We start from the raw sequence: 21,401 nt of genomic DNA, 5'->3' as shown, positions 1-21,401 counted from the left end.
AGAGGCCGGCAAGTCAGGCGGGGAACGTTGGAGTCTGCAGTCACTGGAGCAAGCAAGCCTCATGTTCGCTTCCAGGTGCATGGCTGCTGGCCGCCATCTTGGCTGACAGTTAATTTGCATAAGGATATGCAGATTAGCCAATGGGAAGGGTAGCGGTCGTACGCTAATTACCATGTTTCTCTTTTATTAGTGTAGATATATATTTATTTTATAAGAGAAAATGCATTCATATCCTCAAATGCTCCTCCTCAAAGCAATGGCTATTACCAATTTTTGTGTACCTTTTAGAAATATTTTACATACTTATGGGCAAATTCCTATAATTCTTTCCCCCCACTTCTTCTATACAAATGAAACCATACTATATATACACACCATTCTGTACCTTGCTTATTTCTTCTAACTATACATTTTGAAAGGCTTTCTTTATCACCAGCACATGAGGAGCCTTTTTTTTTGGAATCATTGTATCTCTATACCAGTGATGGCGAACCTTTTGAGCTCGGCGTGTCAGCATTTTGAAAAACCCTAACTTAACTCTGGTGCCGTGTCACATATAGAAATTTTTTGATATTTGCAACCATATAGTAAAACAAAGACTTATATTTTTGATATTTATTTTATATATTTAAATGCCATTTAACAAAGAAAAATCAACCAAAAAAAATGAGTTCTCGTGTCACCTCTGACACGCGTGTCATAGGTTCGCCATCACTGCTCTATACCCTAATTTATTAACCAATATCTTATTAATGGATATTTACGTTGGTTCTACTCTTTTACTAATACAAAAAAAATCTAAAGTAAGCAACTTTGAACATACATAGAAAAAATATTGTTTTGCATGTGTTCTAGTATTTCTGTGAGATCACTTTTTCTGTGTGGTCAAATGGCATACATTGTTAACTTTAGCCAGTTGGCCAATGGTTTCTTTCCTGGTAGTAAGTAGGTAAGGGGAAATACTGGATTGCAGTCTGACATAAGGCTCTGGCAATCCTATATCTAGACTCTTAATTTGTTGCTTGATTCTAGTTTTCCCCGCCAAACCTCTCTGACAAGTTAGTGAAGGACCCTCTATCCCCATTTTTCATTTGTGTTCTCTTGGACTAGAGTCAACTGGCTGATATTGGGAGGATGGGGTGAGGTTTGTACATTTGCCAGGATTTCTACTTGGCTTCTTGCCTATCGGTTTTCTATTTTTTATGGATGTGAGTTTCTTTTTGCTTTTAAGAAAGACTCACAAATTCTTTTCGGAGTTGCTTAATTCATTGACTTTTTATTCTCTTTATAGGCCAGCCATAATTTGTATGCCTATGTAAATACCAGTAAATGTTTGCTTTTTTACTAGACCTCTGATCCATTAGGAAGGGTTATGTAGAATTTTGATATCTGAATAAAGTTTTTTGGGGGACACCTGTTAGGATAAAAAGATCTTCAGGAAATAGGAATATAGTTTTGTACTAAAAGACTTTTAAAAAGTGAGTTTAAAACTGTAGGGCCATACCTTTCTCATAGTTATTCTAATCCTTATCACAATTACATACTTAAATTGTCTAATGAAAACAAAATAAGAAATGCATGCATAAGTAAAAAATTTAAAAAGACTCAGGTTGAGAGAGAGAAAAGTCTTTCTGACTTCCCAATATTTCTGACATCTAGATCCAACCCTCATGAATTATTTCCTATTGATCTTTACAGAGACTTCTAAGCATTTTTAAAATTTTCCTTGTTCATAAAGTAATAGCACAGAGTAAGAACTGTTCTGTATCTTCTTTTTTTATAATACTAGAGGCCGATACACGAAATTTGTGCAAGTGTAGGCCCTCACGTCCCTGTGGCCTCCCCCCCTCCCCGACTGGTTGTTCCGGAAGGTTGTTCTGCCGTCCAGTCTAATTAGCATATTAGCTCTTTATTATATAGGATTACATTTTGGAGACCATTTCTTATTACTACATGTAAATCTCACTTATTCTTTGAAATGGCTGCACAGTATACCATAATATTAAAATCACCTATTTATGCACATTTAGGTGGTTTTCAGTATTTTGTTTTTATGAAATATGCTGCAATGAATATCTCTGCAGATTCATTGTCATTGTTCTATACATTTAGATGTGGGAGGTTTCTAGAGACATCCTATTTTTATGTAAGTACAGTAATTAAAGAGCTCATTTTATTTGTATAAATTTTATTATATAAAATATGTAACTTAAAGGAGATTAAATATGAATAATGTTACAAAGTGGAAACCTTCTGTTCAGTCATTTTCTATTTTTGATTTCTTACGAAATACCTTAAAAGATAAGTAGAATTGATTTCTTTGAATTTGTTTATGTTCTACCTTGTGTGGGGAAGGCTGTGCTGTGTCTTCCAGGAAAGCATACAATAAACTAGGAATATAGAATTAACAAGGTCTAGGGGGCAAAAAAAGAAAGGACAGAATAAAAAGTAAGATGTTGAGAAAAGAATTATTAAAATGCAGATAGATAAGCCATAGGATCCTAAATATGTCTTGTCATTTGGCTCTTCACTTCTGGTAGCCAAAGGAAAAAGGGAAGCATTATTACTCATATAATTCATGTTGTTTGTAGCTATAAAGCAAACCATTTGTTTGGGGAAGGTATGGCTTTTCCCACAGATAGTTCTGAAGGAAACCTTTCATGTTGTCCTTTGCAGAGTGGGAGTGGATGATGGGAGTGGAAGGGGACCGTGACATTTCTACCATGAAGCCAGTTTTGGTTTCTAAAGCTGTTTCATAGAACATCTCCAATGCTAAGTGAGGCCCTTACTCTAGTAGAACATGGGAGGCAATTCTATATGCCATTTAAGAAGGAACTATCTATGCACTTAGCTTTCTGAGCCACCGCTCCAGAATATCTAGCTGTGATGGATGAACTGTTGAGGGCTTTATGGACAATTTTAGGTTAGACAAGACAGTTCCAAGTTAGGATCTCTAACAGTGTCCTGAAGTTTGCTGTATTATTAATTAAAGGCCACTCCATATCTTTTTGCTTTTGTTTTAGTCCGTATCTTTTAAAAATCAGTCATCATCAGTCAGTTGATGGAGTTGGTACATTGTGAATGGATTGCAGATAGGGGTCTTCTAGGATCAAATATGAGGTTCTGCAAATAAATCAGTGGGGGAAATTTCTGTATCAGTTTTGTATGAGCCATTAGTTTTGTATTCGTTAGATATCTATATATTAGCTCATCATCATTTTGCTATATTCTTACTTCCGTGTAAATTATGGCTTGGAGTAAGAGGTGGATGAGGCACAAACTGGAATAAGGGCCAGTGAACCCAGGAACAACAAAATCTTGACCAGTGCTCATTTCCCCGAAGCTCCAGATTGTTACAGGCGTGCAAAGGAGCCAACATGACCCTGAGTTGTTACCCTAGTTCACTGGATCTCATGGAGGGCTGCTCTAAATAACCATGTAGGCCTATAATAGACTCAGAGCAGAGCCTGTGGTAAGTATTCTTCAAGTCCCCATCTACACCCAAACTGCGCTGTGAGGAAGTGCTCATTCCCGCACACTCCTGAAGCCCCAGGGACACTGGAACCTGAAACGCTGATGCACACGTGCCCTAGGAGATCAGCACCAACCAAGAATCTACCCTGTCCGAGTTTTCACCCTTTATCAACTTGGAGGGGAAGTGAGGATTTTTACATGAGCAGGGCCAAGGTCTTTCACTTCATAGGAACCAATAAGTGATCAGTTCTCAAAGATGATGCCAAGATAATTTGGCTTGAAAATTTTTCAAAAAATTTCGAAGTGACTACACCCATAGAAAAATACTGAGAGCACAGGCCTGATGTGATTGACCATGCATCCCTGGGAATCTACCAGAGCAAATCAGTTGCAAAACATACGCCTATTTACTAAAAAACTGGTGTATTACAACACATAGTTTTGTTAAGTAATATCAAATATAAAGAAATTCTCCACTTGAGTGCACTAAAACTTTTTTTAGAGTTTTTCTGATTTCATCACTTCATTACTACTAGTGCATAATTAAAGAGAGCGTTATGGTCATAATAGAATTCCAAATAAAATTCCTAATAAAGCCAGCATACAGGAGTACACTAAAACCTACATATGATAAAGTATTACTATGAATTAGTATGTGTTTAGTAACAGATATCTATATGTTTATTCAATATTCTTTATTAAATTCTCAAGAGTTTTAGTTTTTAGTCTGATGAAACACTGTAAAGTCAACTTGTTACTTTTAACTCTCATGGAAGGAAAAGATAGAAGTACTCAAAGTGGTTTCTTAGCTTGAGAATTTAGTAGTTGATTGGGGGGGGGCAGGCACAGTTTTTCCCCCCTGTTATATGTAATTAGAAGTCCTCATTTCCTGCCGGACATTAACTAAAGGCTGGAGACAGCCTTGGTGGGTACTAGATGTCAGTGGAGAGTCAGTTTGCAATTAAGGATTTGCCATGGGTGATTTGCATGTGAATAATCTTAGACTCAACTAAATTTTAAAACTGAACACTTGATTTAGTCAATGTCTTTTTCACCATTCTGTGTATCAGCAATTTTCAACTGTTGTGCCTCAAGAATTTTTAAAACATGCATACCTGACTATTTAGTCGGGGGCACTGACCTCTTTTCCCTAAGATTGTTAAATAAAAAAAATGACAACCAATACAACATTAGCCATCCAGTGTGAATGAATCAAAATTATATCTACTTTTTTGGTCAGGTTGCTAAAAAGTACAATATATTTTTTGGAGTGCCACAGAATTTTAGTAATGAGTTTATGTGTGCTGTGAGATGAAAAAGACTGAAAATCGCTGCTGTAGATTAATTATATAAATTCTTCAAAACTGAATTTGTTTTCCTATTATAACATTACATCACAAAATTAGGGTTGCCTTTTGAAGATATTGACTTATGAACTTTCAGGAAAGATGTCATCACAGTTTAAATTTGTGCTAATATACACAAAGGAAGAAACCATTAAGAATTTCTGGATTTAGGCTTACTTTGCCAAAACAATGTTGTTTTTCAAAATCTTTAGCCTTGTTTTTATAAATCAGAGTTCTCAAACTCAGTTTCTATGAAAGATCCCTAAATGGTCAAAGGTGTGTGTTGCTAAGTTTTCAGAAACTTACTTCATGGATAGACTTTTCAAATATAAGCTTTCTGCCACCCAAAATATTATTTTAAAGTTCAGTACCTTCTATTTTTCTTCAGTGTTAAGATTTTGTAGGTACTTGGTAATTATCTGCCATATGCATGCATTCCAACAAATAGCAAATAATAGAAAAATACATTGCAATTCATGCTTAGCTGTATTTTTTAATGTATGTGGGTATTTAGAGTGGTAAATAGTTTACTGTGGTAATAGTTTTTACTAGGTAATGGTTCAAGGTCTTTTGACCCTTGAATTGAATTTTTAAATCATTGATGAATTAAAAGATTTATTGTATCTTGGTGTCTATATATGGCCAAGAATTAAGACATTTTCATTTTCTAAATAAGACAGGTTTGTTTTTAAATTAATTAAATTGAGGGAAGTAAACATAATTTATGAAGAAATAATTTCTGTATTTGCTAAATGTTCTGTTCTCTAATCTTGTGTTAAAGTCTGATGAATTCTGTAGCTTTAATACTTATAAAATAGTGGACTAAAAGTTGGGATCATCCAAATTCTCACTTAAAATGTTATTCATGGGATCAGTTGTCCTGGATGTTGGTATTATAAATGTACAGAGCTGAATAGTTGTCTATGAATAGCATTTGACACACTAATATTAACTTTTTCCCACTGTCATTCACTTTATTTTTACTATCATTATTTTTATTGTTGACGCTATTACAGATGTCTACTATTTTCCTCCCATTTGTCCCCCTTCACCTAGTCCCTGCACCCTCTCCCAGCCTTCATCACATTGTTGTCTGTGTCCATGGGCTATGCATTTATATTCTTTGGCTAATCTCGTCAGTCTGTTCCATGTATCCGTGCCTCTGGTTCTATTTTGTTCATCAGTTTATTTTGTTCATTAGATTCCACATATAAGTGAGATCCTATGGTATTTGTCTTTCGCTGACTGGTTTAGTCACTTAACATAATGCTCTCCAGATCCATCTATGCTGTCACAAAGGGTAAGAGTTCCTTCTTTTTTACAGCCACGTAGTATTCCATGGCGTATGTACCACAGCTTTTTTTATTCACTCATCTACTGATGGGCATGTGGGCTGTTTCCATACCTCAGCTATCCTATATAATAAAAGGGTAATATGCAAATCGACTGATCAGTAGAATGATCGGTCACTATGACCCGCACTGATCAGCAGGGAGCAGACACTCAACGCAAGAGCTGCCCTGTGGTGTTCAGTGTGCTCCCACAGGGAGAGCACTACTCAGCCAGAAGCCGGGCTGAAGGCTGGTGAGCGCAGCAGTGGTGGCAGGAGCATCTTCCGCCTCTGTGGCAGCGCTAAGGATGTCCGACTGCCAGGTTAGGCCCGGTCCTTGGGGAGCGGGTCTAAGCCGTCAGTAGGACATCCCCCAAGGGCTCCTGGACTGTGAAAGGGTGCGGGCCAGCTGAGGGACTCCCCCGCCTCCCAGGTGCACGAATGTTGTGCACCAAGCCTCTAGTTGTAAATAATGCTGCTATGATCATGAGGGTGCATATATTCTTTCTGATTAGGGTTTCAGGATTCTTAGAATATATTTCCAGAAGTGGGATCACTGAATCAAAAGGCAGTTCCATGTTTAAAAAACTTGTTTTCTTTTTAAAATAGGTATATTTTATTGATTTCAGAGAGGAATAGAGAGGGAGAGAGAGATAGAAACATTAATAATGAGAATCATTGATCAGCTGTCTCCTGCACGCCTTCTATTGGGCATGGAGCCTGCAACCCAGGCATGTGCTCTGATCGGGAATCGAACTGTGACCTCCTGGTTCATAGATCACCACTCAACCACAGAGCCACACTAGTCAGGCAAGGCAGTTCCATTTTTAATTTTTGGAGGACACCCCATACTGTTTTGGGTTTCATCCAAAAAGGTTGCATCAGTCAGCATTCTCACCAACAGTGGACTAGGGTTCCCTTTTCTCCATATTCTCTCCAACCCTTGCTGTTTGTTGACTTATTGATGATAGCCACTCTGGCAAGTGTTAGTTAATATTTCATTATAGTTTTAATTTGCATTTCTCTGAAAATTAGTGACGTTGAACATTTTTTCATATGTCTATTGGCCATGTGTATATCCTCTTTAGAGAAATGTCTATCTAAGTCCTTTGCCCACTTTTTAATTGGATTGTTTGTCTTCCTGGTGTTGAGTTGTATAAGTTCTTTGTATATCTTGGAGATTAACCCTTTATCAGATGTATCATCTGCAAATATGTTCTCCCATATAGTAGGTTCCCATTTCATTTATTGATCGTTTCTTTTGCTGTGCAGAAGCTTTTTACCTTGATGTGTTGCATTTGTTTATTTTTTCCCTTGCCCTAGGAAATATATTGGCAAAAAATATTCTACACCAGATATCTGAGATTTTACTGTCTATGTTTTCTTCTAGGACTTTTATGGTTTCGTGACTTACATTTAAGTTTTTTTATCTATTTCAAGTTTATTCTTGTGTATGGTGTAAATTGGTGGTCTAGTTAACATTAACTTTTTTTGACAATGAGAAATAGGGCATGACATTTAAAGTTGGGGCATGAGGAATTTTTAGAGTTACTACTTTTTCTAGCTAAAGACTAGGGTTGAGAGGTAGATGTACAGTGTCAGGAGGGACCTTTCCCTTCCATGCATGTACCTGGCATTTGTCACCTGAAAGGAGGTACATGTGTCAGGCTATGCTCTATGTGCTCAAGAGGCCGTGTGAGTCCTGTCTGAGTCACGTGGAAACTGCATCCGTTATCTTAGCCTGAAGCATTTTATTATTTATTTTTCAATGATTATGATTGGCCTAACATTCGGGCATTTTATAATCCTTTACAGCAAGTTAAACTATATACCAGATGATAGACACACATTTGGATCGTAAGTAGGCTCAGTTCCTTAGGGTTTCTTATCCCTCATTTTCTTTAGCACCATCCACAGCCCGGGATTGCCTCCAAATCTATAAACCTGTGTTTAGCACGCAGGGAGTAATCCCTGAATAATTTAGTTTCTCTGGCTTATATTAGTCACAATTTCATAAAGTCACCAGAGTGCTTATTGTTTTTAACTATGCCTAACGCCCCTGAGAACCTTCAGGGAAGTGCATAGCATCACTGAGAAGCCTCAGAGGTATCTAAGCAGTGGTTCTCAGGCAAGTGGCAGGAGAGAACTGAGGGGGTTCTCTGGTAACATTGCCTGTATTTAGTGCTGTGGCTGTTTTACACTGGCTGTAAAGAACACAGATTATTAGGAGGAAATGAGACAGGATCATCTATATTAGGTGCTACTAATGAATCCTATTTTAGTGCTTCTCACGGTGGTGTTTATACCACATGCAAAAAAATACATGTAGTGCATTTATTTTTGGCACCTTTCACAAAGATTATGGTGATGGTTGCCTATGAAAATTTCCTTATGTGTCAAAAGAAAATAGATTCCAGAAACTTCCTGGAAATAATCTCTTCCAGGTTTAACATTTCTTTAAAATGCAGTTTTGTATAGTTTAAAAATGCAAGTGTTAAAATATGGGGCATTTGCTAACGTTTCATGCTAAAAGTCTTATTAGTGGATGTATATATATATATCAATATTATAAAATTCACAAAATCTCTGAGTGTCAAGGCTGACTTCTGTTAAGTATGAAAAATGTGACCCAACTTAACGATATTCTAAAATGAAAATAAACTCTACAGAACTGTTTGGCTGCTTGTTAGGAAATAATGATGTTTGCTATTCTTTATTGTTTAAACCTTTGTTTAAAATCATTTAATATATTTTTCTTGAAAATTAGATTATTCAAAATTGGCAATTAAAGAGTATTAAAGAAACGGTATCCTTTTATATTTTTCCCTTCTCATATATAACCATTGTTATAAACAATTGTTCTTAATATGTGATCTGCAATCTAATTTTTAGTTTATGCTTTGGTTTATTTTCAGCTTTTTGTTTAGATTGTACCTGATATATTTCATTATCTATTTTAAGAAATGTATCAACATCAAGGTATGGTGAATTCTTTTGAAGTTAACAACAGTAAAAAATCCCCACTAATTTCTTATAAACCTAACCAACATAAAAAATCTCTAGCAAGGAAATCTAATATGTGCCTTTAAAAATATAGAGCAATAATTCTGCATTGATAAAATTACTACAACATTAAATCAAGTTGAACATAGAATTGTTTTCTTTTGCTGGTGCCCAAAAGAAGGCTCTATTCATCTAATTTTAAATTCTACAAATAAATATACAAATTGAAAATTAAAGTGAGTGTTTTATGTTTTAAGGAGGTAAGATGTTTATGCAAAAGAGAATAATAATAAAATAATCTCTTCCCTTACCTCTAGGGTCTCTAGGCTGGTCAAATCCTGACCATTATTAGTCGTGTTTCAAGTTTCTTCCATTTACTTTCATTAAACTGAGTTATTTATGTATCCTTTAAGTGAAATGGCTGAGCTTTCTGGGTAATTCTTGTTGCTATGGACAACCAAAGCAGCCATGCAAGAAGAAAATGCTGTGGAAGGAAAGAAAAAAAACCCTTAATATTTCTTCCCCAAATTTGAAGAGAAAAGGGAACACACAGTATCTAAAAAAGCAGGTAAGTAAAGATATATCCGATTTAAAATCTACCAGCCTTGGTTACTAATTGATCAAAGGTTTTAATTTTTTTCAGATACTTTGTCCAACACACATTTAAATAAAAGGATACTGTCTCTTGGAACCAAAAATTAATATTCTGAAAAGTGAAAAATTGGATTGGAAGGTACAGTGTTACAAAAGGTCTGAATATTTTAACTTAGAATTTGGACTATGAAAGAATAGCACAACTTCAGTTATTGGTTAATATTTTTGTTACAAAATGTTTTCTAATGACAAAATGGTGACTAAAATATTACTATTTTAAACATGTCCTAGATTTTTTTTTGTTTCAGAAAAGCACTGAAAGTTGAATATGTGTAAGTCTCCGGGAATGTAACAAGTTGATAAATACCCAAGTTCCGCCTCCTTACAGAGAAAAGATCTGGAATTTCTTTTTTTGGACATTTGTTTTGCAGCTTTCTACGTCTTAAGGCAGAGAATAGCCAGGATAAGGTGCCAGCTCAAAGGTTAGATGAACATATTTCTTGCAATAATTTTGGCTAACATATGTCTTAAAAGGCATAACTTCTAAATAATAACTTCACAAAATTAATCAATAAAACTTAACATTAGTTGTGGTTTTTTTGAGTTGCTTTTGTGGGGAGAACTATGTTCCTTAGAGATGTGTTTATTCTGTTCATAATTATACTAAGTTAACTCTATTTCAGTTATTACATTAAACTTTTCCCTTTCAGTTTGTAATTTCTTTCTCTTGTTTTGTGAATCTAATAAATTGACCTCCATTCTAACCTAAAGGGACAGTTTATATTTTTAATACTTAAAGAAGCAAATTTTAAAAAAACCCACAAAGTTCACCAAATGAAATTACTAACACCAGCCTATCATTAACCTGAGGGAATTGTATTCATATTAATTCTTCATGGAAAAATTCAGGTAAGAAATCTCTTTTTGTATAAAAGACATAAGACGTTATAGTAGCACCTACAGCTATTCATGCTATTCTTTGTGGTACATAAAGAGTTCCTTGTTTAATGTATTTTTGGAAGTGAATAATGCCACTTAGCAGATCACCCTACTGACACTTCGGTGGAAAATTTTGGTGAAATATGTGAAATTCTATTTAATTAAATTGGTGCCGAGAAGACAACATACTTTCACCTGATAGATGAAAGAGAGGATTTTGATAACAACATTTGGGAACAAAATTGGTAATGCTAGAAATAAAAGTTAAGGAATTTCTTCAGGGAGACTTAAAAAAGTTCAAGTGTCTGTATCTTATAGTTACTCACAGTTCCAGAATTAACTCGCTGAGCTATGACTGAGTTAGGGAGGCAGTGCCATAGAGAGAGTAGAAAGTGGGCTTTGTCACCAACAGATCTGGGTACAGGACTTGTTCCTTTCACTTGCGGACCATGAGAAATTAGATATTTTATTTAACTTTTCTGAGCCACAATTTCTACTCTCTAAACCTATTTTGCAAGATGGTTGCTGGATTGATAAATGCTTGCTACTATCAGTGTGTGATGATATATAGAACAAATGAACTCTGAACTGTGTTTTCTAGGGTCCATTGTAGTATCCATAGTATAGCATGTTTTTAAATACATTTTGTTTACCCTGCCCATCTTTTGAAAATAGTCACTTCTCTAATGAAGTTCACATTGCTTTTTGCAAATGAATACGTGTGTGTGTGTGTGTGTGTGTGTGTGTGTGTGTGTGTGTAACTCAAAGAGAAGTGAAAAGGAGACAATTTGCAAACCTCAGACTGGAGTAAGGTTTTGGTTACCTAACCCAAAGAAAAGGAACCGAAGGAACTAGAATTTAACTGTAGAGTTACAACTACAGATGCTATGATTTATTTGACGCACACTTACTTCGCAAACTAAAATTGCATTTAGAGTTACTGTGATTGATTTGACAAACATTGGAGAGCTCACTAGGGGCAAGGAGTTAAGGTGGTTGCTGGGAGAGTTGCGAAGATTGGTAAGACGTGGACTCTTGCTTGCAAGGAGCTGAATGGTAAGAGGCTGTCCCATTCCTTCGTATTCTAAGGTAGGAAAGAGTTAGGGATGAAGAGTTGAGGTTGTGCAGAGGAAGAATCACTTCCAACTGGAGAGGATCAAGGAAGATTTCATACACTCAGTGCTATTCAGTTGATTTATTTATTCAACACATATTGAGCGCTAGCATCTGCCTGACCCTGGGCCAACCACTGCAGATACCACATCAGTCAGATGAAGCTCTGGGCATTCGTGTCATTTATGGTCAGCGTTGAAGGACCACAGAGGATGACAATATTGATGAGAGTTGTGTTTTGATACAGATGTGTTTTGAGATAGGATACTGCAAGAGCATGTCTCAGGGAGTGTATTCAGACCAGGAGTGAAGGACTAGTGGCCCAGCTAAGTCCTGAGGGATGTGTCAAGTGGAGGGCACCCTGGCCAGACAGAAAAATGCATTAAAACTTCAGAAGCGGCAGGGCAAGGGGCACGTTCCAGGAAATGTAAGAACTCTAGTCCAGCACTGGGGGTGGGGGGAGAAAGGGGGTGTTTGAAGGGCATCTGATGAGAGATGCTGTGGAATAAGTAAGGATGGGTGGACTCAGGGGAGGCCTCTGATGTTATCTTATTAGACTGGCTTTTGTGCCAGAGTTGTCGAGGGGCATTGTAAAGATTTTAAGCAGGGACAGCACATAATCAAATTTATATTTCAGAGGTCTTAAGCTGGTGCTGCTGGGTCAGATCTGACATATAGTTGGATTTGGTTTCACTTACAGAGTATTTTAACATTTTTAAAAAATAGTTGCCAGGGCAGATATCAGGCTTTTTGAAAAATCAGTAGCCGCATTGCAGTGAGGAGTTAGGCTGCCGTCGGTCGCTTAGCAGCTGCCCCATCGGGAAGGAGCATGTATTTCATTTGACCATGCAGCTTGCTGCTTCTTCAGGGCAAATGCCTGGGACCTGCAGACATTTGAGGTTCTGGGGCCTTGTTTCTGAATGTGTTCTTGAGTGGCAATTTAGAGAAGAGCCATTTGAGGCTCAGGGCTAGAGGTTGTTCCAGTAAAACTGGTGAGAAATTAGGTTTTATCTTAAGTAGTAGTGGTGGGAACAGAGAGAAGGAAAAGGAATGAAGGTACTAAAGAGAAAAGATGGAGAGGGATGCCTCGGGCAGTGGTGGGCCTGTGGGCTTCATAGACAGACAGACCTGGCTGCTACCAGGTCTCAAAAACCTGTGCTTTTGAGAAACGTACCTAACTTTTCTGAGCAATAGTTTCTTTTTGGTAAAATGCTGACAAGAGGCCTATTTCATAGGCGTTTTATGAAGATCAAATGAGAAAATACTTTTAAAGCATTTTGCTCAGTAACTGACTCCTGTTAGTTCACATTCAGCAAAACGGTGCTGGTCGTGCTGACGATGGTTGAGGAGTGAGGGGAGACGGAATCAGGGATGATGTCCAGGTTTTGGGTGTATTATCGGGGGAGCTGCAGAACACGGGAGAAAGTGCAGGTGGTGGCGTCAGTGCTGGTGTGGTGTGCTTGAAGTGCTCTGAGGCTGTGTAGTTGAGGGGTTGGTAGGTGGTTGGGTGCTGGGGTCTGGAGCTCAGGGCTGGGATCTGGGCAGGACACAGGCTGTGATTTGATGATCTGCCCACCACTGTCCCACTCAAACCTCCCTCCCCCTCCGTCAACTTCCTCAGCCTCAGTATTCATCACAACGACCTCCATAGAGGAGTGACTTTAAGCAGGACAGGAAGAATTTGGAAGAGAAGATGCGATATTACCTTTTGACTGAAATGTGATCTCATAGCTTTAAGTTATTGAAAAAATTATCTCCAGTTTACTATTTTGGCCTCCAGTCAAAAGAAATGAATAATTCAACATTTGTTTATCTCAGGACTGAAAAAAAGTCACCCTTTACAAATGTTAGGCCTTTTCTCTATCTTTTGTTGGCTTTTTCTGTTTTGCATCACCAACACTGCTAATTCTAAGCAAATATTCAACTGAAAGTGAGTAATTGTTCAGAATGAATGACCACACTTTTTTTTAGGTTTGTATTCTTTCTTAACTGAACATACCAAAAAGCAGTCCTGACTCACATCCCATCTCAAAGGTCACCTTCTCCCTCTGCCTTCCCGACTTGAGCAGGAGGAAGTCTCCACTCCTTTCTCACATTTAGTCCTAACACTTTCGTGGAGTCTGTCTCATGCCGCAATGCAGTGTGGCGATTTGTGGATCTGTGTCATTTGTTCTGCTAGACTGAGAGTTCCGTGATGCTGGGGACCGTGTCTTACACGTCTTTATCTCTGATGCACTAGCTTCCGCAGTGCCTAGTCTGGTTCAGTTTGGTACACTTTCAAAGGTGGAAGGACCACACACTTCTTTATAAAAGGATAAAAAGATGAAGATGTAATCTTAATAAGCAGATTGTGCTTTTCAGAAAAGATAATTTAGTGGGACAATGAGTATATTTAATTTGTCTGTCTATCTTATGGGCTTTTTACATACCATAGATCTTCACTCTTGATTAAGTTTCTAAAAAGAAATCAATTTACCTGCTTGAAAACACAGAATGCAATCTGTGTTATCTACTGCTTTCAATCTATTGGTTGTCCACAGTTATGGATAGAATCCTGATTCTCCGAGTATGAGGCTCTTCATGCTGACAACGGCCTGAAGGACTATTGTTGACTGTAGGACTCAGTCACGGGGGATTGCCATTGCATTTCCAGACCCTCTGCTGCTCATACCTCTCTCAGCTCATTCAGAATAAAAGGCCTTTCACCATCCACGTGGTGAATTCCTGCTCATCCTTCAAGATTCAGCTCGTATTTCCTCTTGCAAGCCTTCCTGGCATTTTCCTGACTCCCACCTCTCTGCAGAGAAATTCCATCTTCTGTGTTCTCTTAAACATCTTGCACACCTGCCATATCTGTCTTTATCAAGAGACTGCACACTATTTCAGAGCAGGGGCTGTGTACTTAAAGAGCTCAGAGTCTAGTGGGAGAGCTAGATAAGAAAAATAACTATGATGACACAGCATGGTGCATGTGTATGTGAATATAAACACATAGAAATAACTGATGATAGAGGTATGCACAGAGGCCTAGGAAAGCACCGAGAGGGCTCCGAACTCAGGAGGCAGGGCTGCAGCAGGTCTTGGAGGTGGTTGTGTTTAAGCTGAATATCGAAGCCCGTCCAGGTGTTAGTCTGGCAGACAGGGGAGGAGTGACATTCCACGTAAAAGTATGGAGCTACTAGAGAGTGTGCTGTTTTTTGAGAACTTCAGTTTGTTGGTGTATTTGTAGTTGTGATTGGTGATGAGCCTGGTGGGAAGGCAGGAATCAGATCATGAAATGTAGTGTTGAATGCCATACCGAGACATTGATCTGGTAAGATTAATGACGAAGAGTCAAGGAGGGTGGGGAGGAGAATGGCATGGTAAGATCATGGGTTACCCAGGTCCCTCTCACAGCAGTGTAGGCCTGTTCAGGTCCGTAGTACTGGAAGCAAGAAGGCCATTGTGCCAACATGTATTTAACCAATCCCTTATTGATGGACATTTCATTTTTTTTTCCAGATTTCTATTTAACATTCTCCGTAAGATAAATTTGGAGCAATTAATGAAGTAATGTTGTCTTTAAAAAAACAACACAGTAGCCCTGGCCAGCGTGTTCAGTGGTTAGAGCATTGGCCCGTGCACCCAACGGTCACAGGTTCAATTCCTGGTCAAGGGCATGTGCCTGGGTTGCAGGTTCAATCCCCAGCCCCAGTTGGGGCAAGGGTGGGAGGCAACCAATTGATGTGTCCCTCATTGATGCATCTCTCTCTCTCTCTCTCTCTCTCTCTCTCTCTCTCTCTCTCTCTCCCTCCATCCCTTCCACACTCTCTAAAAAATCAATGGAAAATATCCTTGGGTGAGGATTAACAACAACAAAAAACACACACTGTATACCAAACTGACGATTGCTTCACATCATATAAATCTATGCACAGTCACAAAATGATTCCCTTTTAAAAGTAGTTAATGCCGAAACCGGTTTGGCTCAGTGGATAGAGCGTCGGCCTGCAGACTGAAAGGTCCCAGGTTCGATTCCGGCCAAGGGCATTTACCTGGGGTGCAGGCACATCCCCAGTAGGAGATGTGTAGGAGGCAGCTGATCGATGTTTCTCTCTCATCAATGTTTCTAACTCTCTCTATCTCTCTCCCTTCCTCTCTGTAAAAAAAATCAATAAAATATATATTTTTTAAAAAAGTAGTTAATATATGGCTCGGCTCATTGTACCAGTAACTCTTTTAAACATAGAGAGATTTTGGTTGCGGAAAGAAGTCATAATGGTCACATTAGAATTTTTTAGCCTTTTGCGATGATTGCCCAGTAAACCTGCCCCAAATTAGAGCATCATCTCCTAAGCTAAAACAAATATGATAATTTTTAACGGAAAGGAACACTTTAATGTGTTTCATTATATCCTAATGAATTCTCGCATTATGAAACTAGATGTCTTGTAAATTTGCTTTTCTGAAAAAGAAATGTTTAGCATTGCTTTTTCTCCAAAACCTTTCTGACACTCTTAAATCTATGTAATTGATCACTTTCTCTAATGTATCCTTTATATGCACCTGTTAAGATATCTGTGCTTACTTCTTGTCTATCCTTACTGGACTTACTAGTTGAGGATGAGGTATCTTATTGATATGTATACCTTCAGTTCTTAATATAGTGTGTTAACCTCTGTGGCTTTCGTTTTAGTCGTTCTTATAATCCTCATTATAGCTGGCGTTTTGTTGAGCTCTTAGTATGAGACAGGTACAGTTCTAAGTAGTTTATTTGGATGTTTTTCATTTAATCTTGTCAACAAACCTCTGAGTAAGTCCAATAAGCACTAATCTTTAAGAAAAAAATAGCTGTGCTGGCAACTTCACCTGGTTCAACTCAGGTTGACTATTTTAGAGAAAAGACAGGTGATCTGCATAGGACACGAATTTCCTAAGTGGAGGGCATCTGTGCTCTTGGCCACTTCTCTAGAGAGCACTGATGAGTGCACAATAGCTCTCAAGTAATGACATTTGTCAAGGTATGCATTTTATCGTACTTGTGTTTATAAATTTGTCTCATTTTTATATTTGAAAATTTCCAAATCCACAGAAGACTTGTAAGTATAGGATCAGTAAACACACCTATAATCTTTTAAAAACAATTTATTTATTGATTTGAGAGAGAGAGAGAGAGAAACATTGACTTGTTGTTCCACTTATTTATGCATTCATTGGTTGATTCTTGTATGTGCCCTGATGGGGGATTGAACCTGCAATCTTGGTGTATCAAGACAATGCTCTAACTGACTGAGCTACCTGGCCAGGGCCCCCTATACTCTTTATCTACAGTTATTAACATTACACATCTCCCTCCCTTCCTTCCTTCCTTCCTTCTATTTCCTTCCTTCCTTCCTTTCATCCATCTGAATCATTTGAAAGTAACTTTCAGACATAATGGCACTTCATGCTTAAACACCTCAATATGCATCCCTGAGAACAAGGACATTTACATACAAATCACAATATCCTTATCACACTTAAGAAAGGTAACATTGACACACAAATATTATGTAACATACAGTCCATATTTTAGATTCCCCAGTTGTCCCAATAATTAGTTTTATGATTTTTTTTCTTTTCTGTCAGGAGACAAGCAAAGATCTTACATTGTATTTACTTGACATTCCCTTTGGTCTCCTTTAGTTTAGAACAGTAAGACCACTTTTTTCCTTCTTCTTGACAGTGACGCTTTTGATGAGTCCCAAGTAGAATGTTTCACAATTTAAATTTGTCTCTGGCTGCATCGTCATTAGATTCAGGTGAAACCTTTTTTGCAAGAGTATTACAGAGGTGATCATATGTTATGACATTCCCATTGCGCATAATGTTGGTCTGTTCCATATTAGGGATGTTAAGTTTGGTCACATGATTAAGGTCTGTCCACCAGATTTTTCAACTGAAAGGCACCTTCTTCTTTTTATTATAAGTCATCTGCAGATGACACATTGAAACTGTTTGAGCATCCTGTTCTCCAACAAAGTTCCAACCAGTGAAAGTTTTAGCACCTACGATTAACTTTTGATCAAATCAATTATTTCAATGGTGGTTGTGAAATTGTGTTACTGTTCCTTCTACATGTTCACTGGCATCTTTCCATGAAGAGGAGCTCTGTCCTTTTTGAATCACTTTGGACCCATGGATTCTTTTTTATTTAATTGTTATGAATTACTATACTTCTTGGCGCTCCAAGTACCCCAGATTTGGCCAGTGGAAACACCTCCAAGCCAGACCTTTTTGCATCTTTTCTTTATTCTTTGAGTTACGTCCTTGCTTTTTATCCCAGCAAAATATTCCAGGCTCCCTGCCCCAGTCCTGATTCCTTTCACTGTGGAATAGGATTTAGAAACAAAGATCTGGGTGCTAAGTGTGCTCATTGCTACTGTTACCTAACTTAAAAGAAGCAAACAAAAACCTACTTCACACTTCCAATAACATTTTCTTGTGTGTTCCGAATGTCTCATTTGGCATTCATCTGAATTCCACTCATATCACAGTGGAAACCGAAAGAAAAATTAAAATTCCAAGTCAACTGAAAAGGCCAACACTAAAGAAGGAGATTTTTCAGTGGAAAGAGATAGTACTGAATTATGATAATTAAAAGTTGGTTTGAGATACAGAAATGCAGGTGCAGAAACCTATTTTCTTTGGGCTACTTCAGGAGTTAAACATTAAATAATAAGAGTTGAGCCAGACAGGCGTGGCTCAGTGGTGGTTGAATATAGACCTATGAACAAGAAGGTCACGGTTCAATTCCCAGTCAGGGCACATGCCTGGGTTGTGGGCTCAATCCCCAGTGGGGGGCATGCAGGAGCCAGCTGATCAATGATTCTCTCTCATTGATATTTCTATCTCTCTCCCTCTCCCTTCCTCTCTGAAATCAATAAAAATATATTTTAAAAAATAGTGAGAGTTGAAATGTGTCTGATTTGGATGTTCCCAAAGACAAAGATAAGTTATTGTCAGACTGCTCTTGGAAGACAATATTATGTTGACCAGAAAACCTATTTATTTTAATGTCATGCACCAAATTATCAATCAGTTCGTTGACTTAATATTTGACTATAGTCCAAAAATAGTTTGTTTTTAATAAAAAGAATGTTAGATAAAATGTGACAGCAAAAATAAAATCATAGATGTAGAGATACTTCAGAAGAGATAGAAATTCTATACTTCATTTTTTTTTGGGAGGGAGGATACAAAACAAGCAAGGGAGTAAAGAGATTATGTTGAAATATTAGGGTTAATTTCCTTAAATTGTAAATTATGTTCTTACCTGCAACTTTTCCTTCCTGGAAATGCAACTTAAATACCTTTATGCCTTTAATCACCATTGACATTCTCTACCCCTCCCATCCTTCCTTGCTTAGTGTTTTACTACAACCGCACTCTCCTCCTTTCCAAGCACTCAGATTGCTGGGCTTCGGGGCCTTTATCTGAACAGGTGGGTTCAGATAAACCCATGGATCTGGGACAAGAAATTTTTACTGAAATCAGGCAAGTCAGGTAACCCTCTGTGTTTTCACTTGTCTGCCGGTAAATGAGGATAATGTCGCTCTCCTGCCTTCTATGGATATTGTGAAGATAGATTTAATCAGTCATATGAAGTGGTTTTGAGTTCTGTATTCATGAGAGTATTTAATGGATAATATTTTATAGTGATAACCATCAGAGGCACTTCCATTTCAGTTTATACTGCAGCAGGAGTTTAGATTTGAAAGCAGGATTTTCAGCACTGGCATACAGGGTATTCGGAAAGCTGGGGCGCTGTTTTCCTCTGAAGATCTTAGAATCTGTAGGAGGCTTTCCTCAGGATTTTGGTGTACCTGTGGTATAGGATGGCTCCAGGCCCTTTCTAGTGGGCCCTGTAAATTCTGCCTCCACTCCTTCCAAGTCCCATTCATATAGCAATGAGTTGTCTCACGCTTCATTTAGCAACTTGCTCTCTTACAAGGTCAACTGCTCTTTGAAAAAGATACTTCTCATTCTATGCTCCTGTTTGCCTCAGATGAGTTTTCCATATCTGAGTTCTCTGAAACTTGTTAGATGTAATGAGAGCTCTCTGAAATCTCCCACCTTTGTAGCCATTCATTCTTCTGCCCTGCCCTTACATACTTCTCTGTCACCTTTGTTTCTAAATTACATGCCTTGGAGGACAAGGTTCTTTGTTCTGCTTTTAGTGGTGCCGTGTATGAATAGCAACATGATGTAGATTGCAGAAATTACAAATGATTCTTAGGACTCGAGAGACAATCTTATTCACGTTAAGGAAATCCTTCTCAAGTTACTAACCACATCTGAGGTTGAGTTGGCTTTTCCCTTGTTGCTTTCCAGAGTCATCATCTGCTTGGGCATCTCAACATGTCCTTATTTTTTCAATGTTGGTACTTGACTCCCAGTGTGATTAGTTTATTTAAGAAATAGTCTATAGAACTGACACGGGACCGTAATTTTCCCCTAACTTACTTGATAACTCACCTCTTATATCTGCATCAGAAAACATTGTCCAACTCTCAGAACCTCAGTTACATCCATTAGGATGAATTTTTAAGTGTAAAATTTTATTAGATTGCAAACCAAAGCGGCTTGGACATGTGACAGACAATAAAAGAGCTGTGTTTGCTTTGCCAGTTGAGACTTGTTTTTTTTTCCTCCTCTAGTAAAAGTAATGAGTTGGAGATTATACTGCAGGAATGTTAAAAAGTAAATTTTGAATATTATTTGCCCATTTCAGCTTACTCCTGGCATTCAGTTTGGGGTTAAAAAAAAAGATCTGTCATTCATTGACTATCTGTGGTCTTCACCTAATTTGTATTACTGAGCTGCTAAACCATATGTGGAGGCCAGAGAACAGTGGACCGTCAAATATGGCCCAGAATTCTTGTCCCTGGTCAATGTGTAGGTCAGAGAAGCAATGCTGCATTTTCTGATTAACTTGTAGCAACAACAGATACGGTCTTTCCTCCAAATCAAATGTATTATCTATTTTTAATGTTTTTAGAACACTCCAAAATGGACCACAAGAAAGGATCACATTCTTTTTTTTTCCCCTGGCCTGCTATCCACAGCAGGTTGTAAAGGTTGGTGTGTGCTGGCCAGCTACTGAGAGCTCACATTACAGTGCAGTCGGTTCTCAAAGAGTGGACCAGTTTGCACAGAAGCTGGGAATTATTTTCCTCCAGTGTCATTATGGATATGTATTTTCTAGTCTGATTCTTCAAATACAGAAGTGACGTGTTTTAGATACTTCTATAATTTTACGGCATTATATATGAAATAAATTTGACAAATTATATTGCTTTACTAGGATTGGCTCATTTCTGTGCAGTGTGTGTGTGCGTGTGTGTATCCAGAGAAAATATGTGCCAACTTGATAACGAACACACATTAAGTCCAGATTCGGGGCCTTTATCTGAACAAGTAGGTTCAGATAAACCAGTGCCCCAGATTGCTAGGATGGCAATTTAGGGTTAATATTATGACATCTTGCTCCGCCCCCTTTTTCATTCTCAAGGTTACCTTGTGGTCACAAAGTGGCCTCTGTAGTTCACTGTGAAATCTGTATTCCAGGCGAGAAGACAGAG

The 21,401-nt window shown here is 37.9% G+C and overlaps 1 protein-coding gene across 7 annotated transcripts in view; it reads left to right on the top strand.

The window, feature by feature from the left end:
• NPNT (nephronectin) overlaps positions 1-21,401 on the top strand; it is a 92,031-nt gene that overhangs the window by 11,931 nt on the left and 58,699 nt on the right. For 2 of the 7 annotated variants that reach the window (XM_014544748.1, XM_014544745.1), the window contains exon 2: positions 10,179-10,229. The exons of 4 other annotated variants lie outside the window; for them this stretch is intronic. The gene's annotated coding sequence lies outside the window, so the exon portion shown is untranslated. Of the gene's footprint in view, positions 1-10,178; positions 10,230-10,596; positions 10,657-21,401 lie in introns of those variants that run through there. One more of the 7 variants, XM_014544742.1, reaches the window with a different exon arrangement.

Source organism: Myotis brandtii, unplaced genomic scaffold, assembly GCF_000412655.1.
Source record: "Myotis brandtii unplaced genomic scaffold, ASM41265v1 scaffold38, whole genome shotgun sequence".
NCBI classification, from domain to species: domain Eukaryota; kingdom Metazoa; phylum Chordata; class Mammalia; order Chiroptera; family Vespertilionidae; genus Myotis; species Myotis brandtii.
The sequence above is the reverse complement of the archived record's forward strand: the minus strand, read 5'-3'. Positions and strand labels throughout refer to the sequence as shown.